Source organism: Cupressus sempervirens, chromosome 2, assembly GCF_028749045.1.
Source record: "Cupressus sempervirens isolate cs-2001-9-10 chromosome 2, ASM2874904v1, whole genome shotgun sequence".
Lineage (NCBI taxonomy): Eukaryota > Viridiplantae > Streptophyta > Pinopsida > Cupressales > Cupressaceae > Cupressus > Cupressus sempervirens.
The window spans coordinates 478,083,186-478,098,429 of record NC_143119.1 but is presented as its reverse complement, the minus strand read 5'-3'; positions in this window follow the sequence as shown (position 1 = coordinate 478,098,429).

Here is a 15,244-nt window from a genome sequence, read left to right as displayed (position 1 = left end):
TCCTCTTACTTCTTCTTGATCATATCTATTCACCTCCTCTTGGTTTTCGCTTTCCTCTATGTTATCCTATTATCACATCTATCTACTCTTTTGGATCCTTTATATAACATTTTGATCTAATTTTTCAAAGTCTTGGATATCTGTGAAAAATAGCACCCCTACCTAATTTTGAAATCCTTAATCCATTTTTGACATCAAAATCAAAATCCAAGTTCATCTTAATGGTCAAATTTGTATTTTAAGATCATTGCTTCTTCTATGTAGTTGGCTGACCTTTTGAGGCTTAATCTTCGAATCTTGTTGGGGGCAATCATCATTCCTCCCTATCTTCATCATTCTACTCTTTTCCACTCTACATTTAATTTCAATTCATCTTCCTTCTTACTTTGACCTAATTCTTGAGTTTCATCTTTCTTGGTCAAACTTAGTCAAGCAGGGGCATATATTCATTATTTAGTGGTCACTCTTTTGGTCTTAATCACTTGTCTATCATCATGGACTTTGCTTTATCTCATTTTGATAATATTTAGCTCATTTCTACATCTCCTCTATCTCATTTAGATTTTTATCTGAAGGGGTTTAGGAATATTCTATCATTACTACAAATCACTTTTCTATGGCTATCTATTTCTCAGGAGTATATGCTTGACCTTTCCATTTGCTCCTGATCTATCTACTCACTTTGCTTGACATATTAGTACTCGTCTCAAGTTTTTTATGAGCTCTCTCTCTCTCTCTCTCTCTCTCTCTCTCTCTCTCTCTCTCTCTCTCTCTCTCTCTCTCTCTCTCTCTCTCTCTCTCTCTCTCTCTCTCTCTCTCTCTCTCTCTCTCTCTCTCTCTCTCTCTCTCCCTCCCCCTCCCCCTCCTAGTGTTTGGTATTGCCGCTAAAAAACTGTACATTCATAATGTGCTATCTCTTTTCTTCGAAGTCATTTATTGCTATTTGCTTAGATTTTTTATTCTTTGACTTAATATGTTCCCAAATCAATCAGAAATTAGTCAAGGAGGGGCAAATATAATCACCCAAAAATGGTCATCTAGACTATTAGCCCCCTTTCTAGCATTTATGCTAAATTTATTAATCACTCATTTTTTAATCAAATCTTCAAAAAATATTTTTTTTGATTTTATCCTATAGTTTTACCAATATATCCTAAGTTCTTATTCAATTAAAAGGAATGTGTCCCCCTTTAAGTAAATAAAAGACCCCACTACCCACTTATCCTAAGTTGTGCACATATAAAGCATTATTCCCACTTTAAAAATAAAATGAAAGCCTTTTTTTGCCTCACATGGGGCACAAAAGTCAACTCTTGATTATGATTGGCGGGAACACTTGCGCACATGGATCACTCCACTTTCATCCTCCACCTTTGATTAGACCCTTCTCACCTCATGGTCTCCACCATCCATTTTTCTTTAAAAGGGAGAGCTCTCTCCTCCTCTCACAACCCTAATTTTTGTACTAACGTTATGCTGCATGAATTCTAGGTACTCTTTAGAGCTTGTGAAGACTTGTTGCATCACCTCACTCTTGCACATCATAGCATAATATTTCATACTTGCATTAGTGTTGTTTTCTTTATGCTTTAGTTTTAGCTCATCTAGTTTAATTAGAAGGCTTGTAACACTCTCATTTCTTGTTAGATAGTTTACATTTATTGCATTCCACTTAGCTTAGTTTCATTTTGCATTGCATTGCATCTTTGATTCTTGGATATTTGCACTCTTGTTCTTGTTCTTGAATCTCCCATTTCATGGTGCACCTGATAGGGGGCTTTATATCTAAGCTCATTTGAGAGTCATGAAATTTCTTTCCAATCTTTGCATGTCATGACAAGGGAGCTCTAAATCGTCATTCAAGCTTCTCAATCCATCAGATCCCTCGGATAGGAGGACTTAGAGAAGTGTACCATATTTTGGTATACATATATAAGTGGAAAAATAGAGGTACTTCACATATACATGGATTTATTTGGCTCCAAAATGCACTTGACATGGACAAACTTGGTTGGAAAAAATGATGCAAAGGTTGAAGAGTAAGAAAGTTTTTTGACATGTATGTTACTGCGTGGGACCCTCATGATGCACTATGTATAAATAACACAATGTTTTAATCTTCTTAGGATGGTCTATGCTTACTAGAAATAAGTGAGATATTTTCTACACATCCAAGCAATGATTATGGAGAGATAGTAAACTGTGTTTAGAGGCACAAAAGGTATATAGAGGGAATATGCTTGTGAAGGAAAGAGAAAAAATATGTGCCACTACAAAGCTCCATGGAAAGAACAAAATGCCTCTACCATGTCACATGAGAATGATAAGAATGTAAAATAAAAACTACAAAGAAATGATGATATGTTAAACATACACAATAAAGAAATGTTGTGAATATGGAGAGCCAACATACATTGTCAGTCGATTACCTCATGATCACTTGTTCTCAAATACATTTCCAAGTATGCATCAAAAGAAGAGAGAACATACGAGACTTGCACCAACATGTTAACAAGAATATCAAAAACACAACAAGCTACCAGTTTAACCCTTGTGGTTTATAGGAAATTCATTATAGAGATAGCGATAGAGTGTGATATAGGGGCAAAAGAAACATGTCACATGCTCCAAAAATTGCCCCTTGTTGTTAGTAGTCTACCTTTCACATCTTTGAATGTTAGAAGAAATGTGTTTCACATAATAACAAAATTGATGGATGAAAGCCATATCCAAAATAGCTACATGCATGCCTACATAGGACGACCTTTAGAGTTGGAGACAATGACACTACTTGAATCTACAAGATCTCTCTCCTATTCAGATGAAACATAAGCATTGCAAATGGAAAGAGAGATAGGTAAAAGATATTGTCAATGTTTACGCAATGTTCTACAACATCCTAGATGAAGACTATGAAAAAATTGAAATATTATGTTGGAGTGAGTTACTCTTGTGTAATTATTTTCACCATATAGAAAATGACATATGCCTTGCCAAGCACACAATAATTTAAAATTGGAAGAAAATCAATGAATCCAAATACAATGTATGACATGTTAATTGTATCTTCTAGAAGGAAGGAACCCCTAAAGAACATGAGGAAGAAGAAAACAAAAGTGACACAAACATGAGGGACATGGAAGAGATGAACAAATGGGAGATGTTTTCACAAATGGGGCCTTCATATAATAGTAGCCTAAAAAAACTTGATACACTTGGAAAATGCGAGTTTGATACCAACCAAAAATGGGATTATAATATGGTATCCCAACACTTACATGAGATGGCTCTGCAATTCATAAATACAAATAAAACATGTAATCAAGATGAGACCATGATGTCCAACTCAAACATTCCATCCCACCCATTGTCAAAAAAGAAAGAGATGAAACTCAAAGTGATTGAAGACCACAAAAAATGCCCCTCTTCCAAATTACTATATATGAGTATTCAAGGAACAACTAGTACAAGAAAATATTACTTAATAGTATGCATATGAAATGCACTTTAGAGTAAGATACTACAGCATAAAAGTCATCTTCTCATGCTAGCTCCAACAAGAATTTGTGCATTCAATAGACATGCATCGACTATCCATTTAGTGCTCATTATCCCAATTAAAAAAATACATCCATTGCAAGGATAATCATTGACAACATTCCAAGAGGAATTAAAGGACATCAAATATGTTCTTATTTATGAAATGAGCTTCATAGGGAAAAAGCTACTATTAAAAATATACAACAAACTACAATAGACATTTTCACAGAATAAACACCTTTGCTATGACAGAGTCTCCATAATATTAGTAGGTGATCTCGCACAATTTCCACCCATAATGGAAAAGCCTATTTACACATCACATTCACATATTGCTAGGGTGTTGTGGGAGAAGTTCATGATAATTGTCACCTTAAAGACAATGTTTCAACAATAGGGTGAGGGTATATCACAAACTCAATTTTGACAAATACTATAGAATATATGGAATGCGAAGGCATATGAAAAAGATTGGCAACTCTTGATAAATCACACAGAGAAATATGTTGTACATTGAATGAAAAGGAAGATTTTTACAACACAACACACATTTTTGCTAGCAATGGTTCAAGTCAAAGTACACAAGAGAAAATTGCTAAATTACCCAGTTGCGATAAGTATTGTGACCAACACACGTAAGATATTAGACAATGCAACTAATGATGAAAAACTAGAAAAATAAGTATTGCTTTGCAGAGGTCAGTGCATCATGCTTACAACAAAGATATAGGCATAGGCAAGCCTTGTAAATGGAGCTCTTGGCGAAGTAATGGACATTGTCTACAATCCTGGATCTAAGCCCCTTGATGTTCCAATGTATATCATAGCAAGGATTACAAGTTACAATGACCCCCATGGGACCAAAGTAACCCCAAAATTGTGCCAATAGTTTTTGTAACATTGGGTAGTTAAAGGAAAATACCACTCACAATGGCATGGGCTATAACCATACATGAATCTCAACATTCACAACCATGTCTAAAGTTAGGTCATTACACCACCTTCACATTCAACCAAAAAATTTCGTCAAATAATACTAAAAAATGTAGAACAACCCATATGCAATAATAAGCAAGAAAGAAGAGGCTTGATTGCAACAACTTTCTCTGTAAAAAATCAAGGCACAAAACACTTTGTCATATCTTTCTCCATTACATAGCTTACAATTTTCCTCTCAAATTTTATTAGCGAGAAGAAAAAATTCTTCTCGTGTAGGAGATTTCAAAAACATGATGTTCACTACTCAACAAAGTTTCACTTGCATTGCAAAAGAATTTTCATCATTTTAACAATGTATAGATACAATTTATATTAATAATAAATATCATTTTTCAATTATATGTTCTTTTAGATCAACTACATTCAAAATAGTTTTTCATAGAAAACATTTTTCCAATTATATAGACATAAATAATATTGGACATATATCCAACTATCGACGTAGCCATTGCACATAGGTGCAAGTGCTACTTTAATACCTTGAGGCCAAATTATTACAAGTATAAATCACCATTTTCTTTTATAGTATGAGACCAACCCTAAACAATAGAGGTATTGGCATAAAGAAAAAGTTTATTTGTCATTTTATGATGATACATTTCTGTAGTGTGACTTTTTTATAGAGTTATTTTTAAAACAAGAGCTCTATTTGAGCTTTAGTCCCTACCTTTTTGTGACTAGAGGAAAATAAATATTAACAAAACAAAGATTATTGAAAGCATGGTGTAATGCCCCGCTCGGAGATCCTTGGAGCAAGGATTCAATGCAAGCCAAGATATATATTTTTTAAACAAGTATAAATACACATGACAACATCATACAAGGACCACAAAGATCACAACGGAAGACTTCACCAACAATCCCAGCCACCAACAAATCTCTAAATGCCACCACTAAACAAAAACAACAAACCATGGAAGAATGCAAATGATTCTAAATGCAAAACATTCCAAATTCAAAATCCAATACCAAGGGATTCTATAACACCGAAGAGGGTAGCCAAAACACCTCCTAAAAACTTCTAGCCAAACCAAAAGGTGCCCATTGTTCGCCCAGACAGGTTTTTGCAAAACCCATGCGATACCTTAAATCAACATGTTGTGATACTTTCCAATATCGTATGGCCTTTCTAAAGAAGGTGTGAGAAACAATCAGGATTTGGGTGACACTTCTCAAGAAGGCATGTGATACTTTACCAGTATCATTTGACACTTCTTCAAGGGGGTTACAATACAACAGAGTGTCACACGATAGAGTTTACAAGGGCATGCGATACTTTCCAGTATCACATGATTCTTCTTCTTTGGATGTGCAATACTTTAAAGTATTGCGCAATGCCGATGCATGGTCGTCCAGAGAAAGAACAAATTACTTTAAGGGCCAAAACAAGGGATACAATGGGAAATCAAACCTCCACACCAGGGAATATCGGATCCAATGAACACTCGAGTGCATAACCAATAAGATGCCATGAACAAGAAAGAGGAACATCTATCCATCTAAACCATAGTAGTAAAAAGGACATACTAAAAGCAACATCGTAGTGTATAGAAGTAACATTGCAATGTACAGAAATAACATCGCAATAACTGAACAACCAAACTAAGTACGTGGTTCCTCCCAACCATAATAGCAACATAAGACCATCATGGGCCCTAGCCATCCCCCGCACATAACATCCCAAGCTACTGATCAGATTGTCGGTACTATCATATAAGGACATCACTACTAAAACATGCTATAACATAAGCATAAGGAAATCTAACATGCTAAAAGTAAAGCATAAGATAATCCTACAAATATGGATAACATCATCTATCATATGCTAATCATCATAACAAGGAAATGCATCAACAACTAACATCATCTAAACATGATATACAAGCATTCCAATGAAAGCATAAATCACAAGAAAGAATACTTTGGAACCCGAAGTACCAAGTGAAAACATCCAATAACGATCACACTAGGACAATAAACCATCTCTATACACTGGTCCCCAACAGTAGTATAGGTAGCTATGCCTTCCAACCACATGAAACCCATAGGCCTTCCAACCACGTGAAACCCATAGGCCCACTCCTACCATGTTGATGGAGATAAAGATCCAACCACAACACACACCAAGCAAACATCCATGGCTAACACTCACACCGGACAATATGATGACTAAAACCAATACATAGACAATGAATAACTATAGGCCATGGTCAAACACTCAATGGGCTACTAAGTAGGGGTTGACATCATGGAGAGTTGCTTGGCATCAACAAGCCCAAGCTTGAAATGTGCAGATTCAACTCTCCCAACAGAAAGGCTCTAATACAGATTATTATCTTAAGTTTTATTACCACTCAGTGTGTTATTTAGTTATCACTTAATTAAAACTTCCTCTACCAACCCTTTGAGCACAATGATCACTAGGCTGTGTAAGGAAACTTGGCAATAAAGAATATAACCGTTTCCACATAACCCATAATAGATCTGAAATAAATATAGAATTAAAATCCACATGCAAGAGAATAGACAACATACCCACAAAATTGTGACACAAGATATACCCTAGGAAACCCTCATTGAGGGAAAAACCCAGCCTCCAAAAGCATCCATCACCATGTATTATTCAGCAAAAAATACCATTGCAATACAACTATGGAAGCCTTCATGGCCATAGCCACAACCGAGCAAACTATGTGAACAAGCATGAATCCACACATCCCATGCCATGCTTTCAACCTTCACAAAAGCTCCCTTGGCTAACCTGTCAAGCCTTGTCTCGCTCGACTCTTGCCTTTCTCACTCTTTTTCTCTCTACAACAACTACCCTTGTGGCTGCTTATATAGTAGCAAGTCCCACAAAACCACTAAGTGGTATTACATAAACCATGTGCTACCTAACCCACTGACCCCACATTTAATATTGGGCATTTAATTCTTTTTCCCAATATTAAATAATTACATGAAATATTATCACAATGTTATAATACAACTCATCAAGAATATTCCATGAGAATCTTTACATGTTGCATGTCCATCTACATGCAACATTACATAATAAAATAAAATAATAAAATACAACAATATTATGCAATGTGTGCAACACCCATTATCTCAACAATCTCCCACTTGTATACATTACATAGGGTCAATCTGTAGCCACATAAATGAACAAAGGAACAATCCCTCCCAGCACATCCACCATCATGGATCAAAATACACCAAGTGTTCCATCTTGGTACCCGCAACAAAATCAAAGTATCCAGCATCTCAAACATGAATGATCTCACCTCCTATTATGCCACTGCCACTGTACATACATAGAAGCCATCCAAAGAGAAAGCCACCCAACCTGTCGCATTAGAAGATCATAAAATCCTTTACCAACTAAAATTTCAAGCACAAATAACCTGATACAAAGGTAATTACATGCATCCGTAGTTGTCAAAATATCCATAGCTGAAATAGCACCCACAAAAACTGCCAAACCCATCCAACTATCCATACCTCAAAGGTATAACAAGTGAATCTCATATCACCGACATATCCAATCTATAACCTGCAATCACAAGCCTCAAGAGCAATACCTGCCACATATATACCAAGAAGCTCCCATTGCAAAAGATAATGTCAAATCTATAACCAATCCACTCAACACATCTCAAAGAAGTGAATCTATGTAGTATCAAGGACATCCGCAATACATAAATTGATATCTTGCAAGAACAACTCTCGTAACAAGTCTCCAATAGTCTCCCAAATTCTCCACAACCAACAGAGTAAAAAGATAAATGAATAACCTTGTCATCTCTCACATGACATACATGAGCACAAACTAGTGATCACAATCTTTAATCAATCTCAAATCCAATGTAGGCAAAACTGAACATCCAAGAAGATAACCATGACTGGAGAAACCATGCAAATCATAACTTGTATCATGTCCTTCTACACACACCTCTAAATGTAAATTGTGCAAGTATGATCTCCTCCATAAAATCCCAACAAGAAGCCTCAAAAACACCCAAACCATGTCATATAACTAATCATGGATGTAAGCCTCTCACAAGAAGATCAAACTCATAAACCATTCCTAATCCAAGGAATATGCCCAATATAAAACCATCTTCCAAACTCAACCAGCATAACAACATATGCGCATGGAGATAACCAATGCTAAACCATCTCTCAAATGAACCCTCTAGAACTAACTCATGTACCATAGCTCAAGATCCATATCCATGAAAGGCAAGCATAAATATAATGCACCTGAGAAAAACAATGGGCTATACCTCTCAAGTAGCAAACCGCCGAGTAGACCAAGAGTGGGGAATGAGAATGCTCATCAAGATACCCAAGTCTCCAACCAAGACTCATCTAAGAACAATCTCCTCTCAAGTCCATATCAGGTGACTGCCCCTCGGACTTCCTGCTGAAACCATCAACCATCTCGAAAAATACTTCTCTAATCCAAGAGAAATCAGCATCACCACCGTCTCTAAGTATCCATGAGCACCTGTAACCAATCAATTCATGCCAACTCCAAATGCAACATAGCAATATCACAAAGTATCCAGCTTATGATCAGTGTACTCAATACCAAGAAACTAAATCAAGATCAATGTCAAAGTTCCAACCATGGCCTCAGGAACATAAACATGACAACATGATCTAACCATCTCAACCAAAGAGATAACATGCTCCACATGAACATACTATAACATGTCACAACTCTAAATGCATATCAAGAGTATACCATGACATAATAATGAAACCATCCTCATACCAAAGATAACATGCCAAATAAAAGCATAAACCACACCTTTGCCAAGAACCCCATAAGTGCTCAAGATGCAACCATCTCCATACACCATGAAAAAAACCATCTCCACATACCATGAAGATAACCAAGAACTACATGAGTCCTCAAGATCTAACGATCTTCACACACCATGAAGATAACAAGTGCACCATGCAAATGTCAAAGATGCTTCTGCAGCAACAGGATCTAAGACAAACCTCCAACATCTGCAAACACTCAATAAATATATCAATGCTAACAACTCCCACTCAACCATGGTACCAAGTCACCTATGGCATTCATAAAATTCATCTCCTACATGAAGATCCAAACCAAACTAGGAACTAATCTTGCACTATCACCCCATCACTGTCACAAGCTTCCACTAAACTATGTATCCAAGCTATCCATGACATAATGATGAAAAAAAAAATCATCCTCTAACCATGAGAATCAACCAAGGCATCAAACCGTCAAAGAACTCAAAGTGCACATCATGAGCTCCTTAAAAGAAACCAAATAACCATGATCCTCAACCAAGAAGATATACCACCATAACTAAATTAGAAAATCCAAGCTAATGAACATCAATGATGTACCTGTATATCCAATCATGTCATGCCAAAATCCATGGCACCATGATCACATCCATGAACCGAGCATTGGGCTCTCAATATGTCTAACCTGTCAGCATAAAATAGTCAACCACAATCCTCCACCATGACTGTACCTGGTAACAACATCTCATCCCTTCTATATAAAGAAAAATATCAGCAAATCATGTGACTTAGGGCATAGACAACCCAAATCCAAGCCACCAATCTGAATATGCATCAATAATGAAATATCAATGGGCAAAGACAACTCATAACCAAGCCATAAATGCAACCTGTAAGTATAGACTACTTACAACACTGCACAACTTGTATATCCAACAAGTTATCATACATATCCAAAACCAAACACTGATAACCATATCATCACGAGACCAATCTGAAATATGAACTGAGTATACAATGACATCAAAACTTAAATCTCCAATGCCATAAACTCACAATGTTACCATAGTCAAAATATACCATAAACTGTTTAGATAAATATATCACCAAATAAATCATGCCAAACTTGCACCAAATCTAAACCAATGTGTAGAGCTCTCCAAGAGCTTTCTGTTGACTACTCGAAGTCCAAAATCCGACTCTGTATGCCCAAGTTATGTCCTAATTCGTGCTTAAAATAAATAACATATGACTTTAGGGCTCTTAAAACCTGAAAAAATATCAAAATCATAGAACCAAACCTACACCATGTTGTAGTGCTCTGAATTAGCTTTCCAACGCCTATAAGAACTCTGAAATCTGATATTCTGAGAGAAAGTTATGGTCGTTTTACTAAGACAGTCTTTTTACCAGTTTCACTGCGATTTTTCATTTTGTATTTTTTCTGTGACGAAAATTTCGACGGGATTAAATTTGACGGCCATCATGGGCTGAAACAAAAAAACTCTTTCATTTCCTCTGAACATGGCCAAACTAGGGCATATTATATATCAAAATTTATGAAAATGTCGACCCAGATCCAATGGCGAGGTCTGTTTTTACCCGAGAGGTCATTTCTACAAGCACCCCCTAAAAAGCCCTCATTTAAATAAAACATCCAAAAACCTCTTTTGTCCAACAATTTCACATACCCAAAATATTTTAACATCTCATCATAATAGCAAGCCCAAAACCCTCAGATTTGCAATAAATCGTTCATATATCTTGCCCTTTTCTTTTATCCTCTCATGCATTCTCATGGATTCAATCTAGGATTACAAAAAATAAAACCATAGCTCTGATACCACTTGTAAGAAAACTTGGCAATAAAGAATATAACTATTTCCACATAACCCATAATAGATCTGAAATAAATATAGAATTAAAATGCACGTGCAAGAGAATAGACAACATACCCACAAAATTGTGACACAAGATATACCCTAGGAAACCCTCATTGAGGGAAAAACCCAGCCTCCAAAAGCATCCATCACCATGTATTATTCAGCAAAAAATACCATTACAATACAACCATGGAAGCCTTCATGTCCATAGCCACAATCGAGCAAACTATGTGAACAAGCATGAATCCACACATCCCATGCCATGCTTTCAACCTTCACAAAAGCTCCATTGGCTAACTTGTCAAGCCTTGTCTCGCTCGACTCTTGCCTTTCTCACTCTTTTTCTCTCTACAACAACTACCCTTGTGGTTGCTTATATAGTAGCAAGTCCCACAAAACCACTAAGTGCTATTACATAAACCATGTGCTACCTAACCCACTGACCCCACATTTAATATTGGGCATTTAATTCTTTTCTCCAATATTAAATAATTACATGAAATATTATCACAATGTTACAATACAACTCATCAAGAATATTCCATGGGAATCTTTACATGTTGCACGTCCATCTAGATGCAACATTACATAATAAAATATAACAATATTATGCAATGTGTGCAACACCCATTATCTCAACAAGCTGCAAAATAGAAGCCCCCTCCATATGCTACCCTATCCTACACATGCTCATCCAATGATGAGTGCCTATAGGCATGCAAATTCTTAACCCAACCCAAATGATCATAACTTCTAGAAGTACCACGAAAGATTGGGCCTCACAAGTCAACTGATAAATGTATGCATATGTACTCATGTGTGGTACACCACCATCACGAAGATCATAAAACAAGGACTAGATGAGAACATAAGAAAAATATCACTCAATCGAAAACAAGTCGAGAGGACAAATTCTACACGAATCCAAAAGAAAATAAAACCATACATCATGAACTCACTCAACTGGCCTTAATCCAGGAGTGTGGATTCTACACGAATCCTAGTCTCCACAAAACAATAACAAAGGTCCAAAGAAACAATAACATCATGTATAAAATCACTCAACCAAACACAAATTTGGGAGTACAGATAGAACACGCATCCCAATGCAAACATAAAAGTGCAACAATGGTCTGATTGACATCTTATGGATAATCCAAGTCCACGATCAACATCATGCCAAGAAAACCCAATAAAATTGGGCGACACACAAATCAAGGGAAACCCCCAAAACTGGAAAACTTCAAAATTAAAACCCATTTGATCTTTAGGCACAAAAACCTCAAAAATCCAATAAAATTTGGGTTTGGACACGGTATGCAAAATGGCTAGCATAATGGCATGAAACCCTAAACCCCCATCCCGAAAATAGGGAAAATCTTCATACCTGACAAACTAGGCAGAACCAACAAATAGAAATGGAGGGGAACACTATTTCTCAGCCTCCTAACAAATGGCCACCAAAAATAGAAGCTGAAACATAGCAGAAACAATAAAATGAGAGAGCCCTACCTCATAGCTAAAAGGGTCAAAACAAGAATTTGAACCATAAAATAAAAACTTCACAGAAGTAGCCATAAAATCACGGCAATCCAAGGTCTCCCTAGGTTAGATCCAACAAGACCAACCTTGCAATGACCCCATGCTCGTAGCTCCCACAATAAACAAAATAGTAAATCTTCATGAAGAGGATTTTGGGTTTTACTCTCAAAATTTCTAATTCAAAAGTGAGAAGTGAGGAATTCCTTTTTCAATACTTATTCACTTTTTGAGTGAATAATCAATTAGGGCAAATAACCAACCAACCTAGTTAAACCTCGAATCAACCTAAACAAAATTAAGTTATTCCAAGTAATAGGAATTCACCTATGGCAAAGTTGTCATAAATTAAATTCAATAAAAATTAAAGCTCGAAAACCCAAAAACACAGAAATCTCCTTAACATTTTTGCGACAATGCGAACCTCTAAATGCACAGATATGCTCACTAGTCTAATCACATAATGTAGATGAGTCTGGATTTAACAAATCATCAGAAGGTTTTATTCAATAATTAAAGTAAGGATATGTCAACCGTACAGGGATGATATTGGTAAAATAAATAGTTGAATCACTAACTCCATAGGCTCCTACTAAGGATAAAAATCATGCGCACTAAAACACACGATCAAGTAAAATTGCATATAATATCATAATTGAAGCAATAAATGCATTAAATCACCTAATTTAACCATTTATTCAGTTATACCAAAATAATCAATTTACATCACCCACGTTCGCATAGAGCATAACAACGCAGGAATGAAGTAAATATCCATAACATTAAATCCACCACATAACATAATCATAGATATTTCCAAATACCAGATAACCAAATATCATCATAAAACATACTGTCATCTCAAAATGGCATCATCATGCAATATGATCAACTGAACATCATAGTAGTCTAACATCTATGATACTGAAATCAAGGTATAACATCTAACCCTCAGGTCATCTCAAATGTAAAACATAACACGAGTAACAAATATCTCTTGGATCATAATATAACAAGGTAAATATCTGCAACAGAAAACCAATGATTCCAACATGGACAATCCATTTCTAATTATTTACGCAATTAATAATGGTAGCTTACACAACATGAAAAGGCACTTAAAACACATAAGTGAACACAATCATAAACATGACTAACCATTGCTACACGAACCTAGTCCAATGTAGCAAGGTAATAGTACACAGTTCAATCTCTACACACATCGTTGGGTAATCATGGAACAACATCATGATACCACATCAATCTTGGTAACCACTGGCACAAACCTCGGTGAACATAAATCACATCATAATCGCATAAATCATCCATAAGCATAATCAAAGCAACTGATATAGTAACATAAATCCAATCACCTCAAGGGTGTAGACCACTCATGGTCCCAAACACGATCCCATCTCAAGGAGAGATCAACAAAGTTGCATCCATCGGGATGACTTACATAAGTCAAATAGGAGAGGCACTACATGGTCATTCAATCGTAAGTTGTAAAAGTAGGCGTTCTGTTGGGAAGTAGATCTTGCTTCATATTTGAAGACTAGAAAAATCAATAAAAATGAGAGGTATTTGTATAAGTTGTAACACTTGAGAAAATTTTAAGGCTTTCCTCGTGGTTATAAATATACATGGGTGAACCATCTATTACTATTGACATTAGTATGATCTTATGTATTTCATGTGTTATTTCTTTATTAGTATCATGTTTCTATTGTTATTTGAAATATTATTTGTACAATTTTTTATATTATTAAAAAAATTGAAGTCAACATTGTTCACACATTAGATTACTTATTTTAAAAGAGCTTTAAAGTATAATTGGTATTTTAAGAATAATTTTACATAAATAATTAATTATATATATATAATATTGGTAGAAGTTGAGAGCTAAGATCATGGTGGATTTCATGTAAGAGACGTGATACTAAATTGCATTTGTATGGTATAAAAAACAATATTGTGAGCAATAGACATAAGCAGATGTATGATTGGAAAGGAAAATGATAGTGTTGTTAGAGGAGAATTAAATCTAAAAAGTGATAAGAGATGTTAAAAATGAATGATGTGTTAAAAATGATGTGATTTTGCAATAATTTTTTTCGACAAAAAAATATTTTGGTCGAGGTAGAATTAGTAAAAATAGACTTCTAAGGATAGAAATAATACTGCGACATCAACTAAAACAGTGACAATAGTAGCTTGCATATGAATAGTCACCACAAGGAGCCTTACTGCAATGCACAAATAAAAAAGTGAAAGATCTTTTCACAAGCCCCATCCTCTTATAATTCCATGATGTTAAAATGATCAAATGATGTTGACAAATGATGGGTGTAGTGATCATTGAATGATACCTACCATGTAGGGAAGTGATAGAGATATTTGAAGAAGAGAAACAACAATACTAATGAAATGTGAAGAGCATGAAGGTGTAGTTGGCTCTAATACTCACATGAAGATTGAGATGTAGC